Genomic DNA, 4,460 nt, shown 5'->3' with positions numbered 1-4,460 from the left:
AATGTTTATAGTTTACGTTTACTACAACATTAAAAATTATTTACTATTATCCATTGATTACGAATAGTAATAAACAACTCCAATTCTTTGAGTAAATTATAAAAAAAATTATTTTACAATTATCATATATATGCTACCGGCAAAACCCTAAATTCAGACAATTTGCGAAAGAAATTCCTATCAGGAATTATCCGAACTTCCTAGAGTTTCATATAGTTTCATCTAGAGTTACATTCTAAATTGACTGGGCGTTTCGCGAAATTTATTATGGAATTAATAAATAGTTACAGAAATATATTCAGCAGTTTGTAGTTATTGTTGATTGTAGTTCAGTGTCTCTTTTGACTTCTCGTGATAAAGATGACTAACGACAATTTGAATAAGCGGAAAGAATATTTATATTGTGTCGTTAGTAATAATTCGAGTAAATATAAAATAATTGCAGAAGAAGAATATGATGAAATCTGTAACAATATCAATATGATAGTAAATAAGAAAATAAATAAGAGTGAGGGATATGGACGAATGAGAGTTGATAATTATATGTGTGGATCCACAAACAAGTCAAAGGTGGGGATTGTCATAGAGAGTAAATTTGAATGTAATCGGCACTGGCAATCACTTAATATCTTGACGTACTACAGTTGACTAAAATTGAAAATTGCTATTAATTAAATATAAAATTCGAATTTTAATAATAAGGACAACGCTTTGAAAGCGGAGGTACCAAAATAAATCTAGAAAGCCACACCATAAATTGGTAAGCTATATTGTGCAATTGGAAGTGTAATATAAATTATATCGAAACAATGTTATATTTGAAAAATGTGCTTGAAATTGTTACAGTGTGGTTTTCTTTGCGTATCAAAAGTTGCGAGAACACGATTTCCCAATCCCTTCAAATCGTTTTCTTATGCTATCGAGTTGGTTACGAGCAATTGGATACTTAATTCCACCAGATGAAGTGTCGGTGAACGACTCCACGTTGGATTATTGTGTCATCCATATTGTCAGTTAGTAAATCAATCAGGCTGCAATAAGTGAGTTTATGCAAAAATATATTGGAGATTTATTTAGAGAAATTAAATTGACAAAATTATAAATAAAAGTCAACTTTAGTCAAAATTAAAATAATTGTATTGTGGACATTTGTATGTAGTGTGTGTAAAAATAAGTATGAATGGTTTTTAGAGATTAATTTTATGTAATATTTCGCGACGGACACTTATATATATATAAATTTATGCTAGATGATTTGAAAGTTAATAAATGTTATATTCATATCAGAATTGAAGTATTTTGATTAGTTATCATTTGTCAATAAAAATCGAAACGTAATTTAATGTTGAAAATAATAATTATAATTGTGAATAAAATCTTCTTAACATTTGCAATAATAAACTATTAGACAATTTTTGACTTGTAACAAATCTTAAAAATAATGATGGAAGTAAAGTTAAATAGTCCAAAAACTAGTCGCCAATATAGGTCCGCGTTTGAAATATGCAAAAACAATTTTATTCAAGAAGAAGTAGTTATCCACAAACTGAAACACTGTCCTTGCGATCAATCGCAACGCAGCAATCTAATACAACAGGCCAAGGATTTTTCCGATGCAATTGTCTAACGTCCTGCAAAACGAAAAAATGCTTATGTAAAAATAAAAGCGTGCTCTGTATTTCGAAATGTCATAGTACATCAACGTGTTTTTAACAAATAATACTTTCGATATATTATAATTATTTTTTCATTTTAAATATAAAAAATAAAACAGAATAACTATATATTTATGGCCATCTATCTTTAACTTTCCAATTTGCCTAAATCGATTAGGGTATTTCGCGAAATGTCTAGTCAATTCGGGAAATTTCTATGAATCTCTAGGAAGCTCTGATAATTCCTGAAAAATTTAAGCATTTTGCGAATGCAAATAATCAGACATTTATTATAATATAAACTATTAATATACCAGATAGGTTATACTGTCACGAAAGTAATACAAAACGATTTTGAAATCTCTTGCAACTCAATGAGAGATTTAGGATTGGATGGAAGAGATTTCGCCGATGAACTCTCATAAGTGAATTTGTGATATTGTTTCGTTCTTGAAGTTGGCTTAATACTTCTTCTGACAAACTTTCAAACTCAGCCTGTACTATTGTAGAAGGCGCTCGTTCTTGATGTTCGTCGGCACGTAGTTTGAGATTCACTTTAATGACGAATGCTTGAACTTCTTCTTGATTTGGATCATGATCATATTTAGACGAATCGGATCTATTTATTAAATTAAATTTATTAAACCATAAGTACAGTAGTGTTCAATAATAACTTAAATATAACTTTCAATAATGTGTAATATATGACACAAATTTATTTGGGCAAAATATACATAAATATAAAAATAAAAAATACAGTAAAAAATTAATATTCCGTAAAAACTTGCCTTGGATAACAATTAACTCTTCGTCAATTTATGTTGCTATTGTTCGTGCACCACATTCTGGTGAATTGTCATTCTGGAAAATGGTCAGGTACCGTAACACACAAGGTTTCCGGCACTCAACAGAGGTTACCCTACTGAAAAAAACGACCGTAAATATGGCCGTAAATACGACCTTAAATACGTGCATAAATATGAGCCTCAGTAGGGTGGTGTAATTGAAACAGTAAATTCAGCCGTTTTCATGCCCGTATTTGTGGTCATAAATAAATACTATTTTTTTCATAGATATTAAGTATAATATTACAGCAAAATAATATATTTTTTGAGGTAATCATTAAAAAATTATTTATTTATTTTTTCGAACCGTTGTATGTATTTTAATAATGTTAATATAATATTACAGGCAATTTTTTTATGTTTAAGATGTTCGTTTATTCAGTTTAATTTAATTGCTCCATGTTTCGAACTTATGTTAAATTCACAATTCGAACGAACACGGCAACTTTGTTATAATACACTTAAGATTTAAAATTTTTTGTTTTTTATACATATAAAAAATTATCTTCAATGAACCAAATAAATTTTACAATAAATTGACTTAACACACAAAGTAATTTTACAAAAACAAATCGCACATTCTAAATTGGTTTCTACTATCAAACGTCGGATCGAGTACTGCCTGATTTTGTCGATTTATTAAATTACTTTTTCGTAACGAGTCACGTCTTTTGTTCTAATTCGTCAAATGCAATCTAATAATTCTTTTGTACAGCAACAGTTTAATGAGAAAATTGTATGTTGTATAATTTTTTAAAAGTTTCTTTTGTAAAGTTATATACTTGTCTGTGATATATTTGTTATATATTTAAAAATACTATTCTTGTTGCTAACAATATCCTTAAATTGTTAATCAATATTCACTTCTATTTTAATACATAAAAATTTTTAAAAATTTAGAAAACAATTTTTTAATGATTACCTGAAAAAAAATTATTTTAGTGCAATATTATATTTAATATTTATGGAAAAATAGTATTTACATAGGACCGTTAATATGACCATTAATACGACTGTATTCACTGTTTTAATTACACCACCCTACTGAGGCTCGTATTTATTTCCTTATTCAGGGTCGTTTTTTCAGTAGGGAGTTAACGATGGTCCAACCATTAATTACATTCTGATAGATCTACCCAATTATGGTTAACGTTCCTTAGATGTTGAAAATAAATGTTCGAAAGAAGAAAATGGTAGTATTACTTATAATTTTAAAGTATTCTAATTGTGTGAAGTACATTTTTAAAGAACTAAATAATTAAGAGTTTGCAAAATGCACCAGACTGATATCAATTTGACATGTGCTTCCTTTGTTCAAGAACAATAACTATAATCCTTCCTTGCTCTGCAGCGAAAGCTGCTTTTGTCAATTTATCGCCTGCATTCAATCTTTTGTAAGTATGAATCAATTAAAATTTTTAAAAATCAATATTATTTTCCCTAGAAAATTTTTTGAGTCAAACCTAACATCAATAATTTTTTAAATTAGTTATCAGCGACTTTAGTCGAAATATACTGGAGTGACTATACTATAATAATAATGTAATTTTATTTATAAAGACCTATTAATACACCAATAACCTAATTTATTTTTCTAAATGACAAAAGCGCTGACAATATTTGAGTCTTTCATTATAGTTTTAATTATTATTTTTAATTGAATTTTAAGATTTTACTGTTACCCAGTTACATTTCCTTTTAATTAGTTCAAGTTCTCATTGTTCTTTTATTTATTCTTTTCTACATAATACGAAGAAGTTTTGTAAATGAGATGTTGAGAATTAATTATTAAATAATAAAAACAATATAAAACTTGTTATCGAAGCTTCAAAGTTTCTATTCAAGAACTCAATATAACAAAAGACCTGATCGTGTTTGTAGATTAAAAGAACTATTTTACAAAAAGTGTGCTGATTAAATTTTAAAGCCATAATTACATTACATTAAAGCCATGAGAGCC

General features: G+C 27.7%; 1 long non-coding RNA gene across 1 annotated transcript; it reads left to right on the top strand.

Annotated features, from left to right (window-relative positions):
• Positions 1 to 359: 359 nt before the first annotated feature.
• Positions 360 to 1,784, top strand: LOC122498135. The gene is made up of 2 exons (XR_006301197.1): positions 360 to 760; positions 847 to 1,784. It is a non-coding gene; the product is annotated as an uncharacterized LOC122498135 (long non-coding RNA).
• The last annotated feature ends 2,676 nt before the right edge of the window (positions 1,785 to 4,460 follow it).

This window comes from Leptopilina heterotoma, unplaced genomic scaffold (genome assembly GCF_015476425.1).
Source record: "Leptopilina heterotoma isolate Lh14 unplaced genomic scaffold, ASM1547642v1 Lhet_142, whole genome shotgun sequence".
In the NCBI taxonomy this organism is placed as follows: domain Eukaryota; kingdom Metazoa; phylum Arthropoda; class Insecta; order Hymenoptera; family Figitidae; genus Leptopilina; species Leptopilina heterotoma.
Note: the sequence above shows the minus strand (reverse complement) of the source record. Positions and strands in the feature narration are given on the sequence as shown.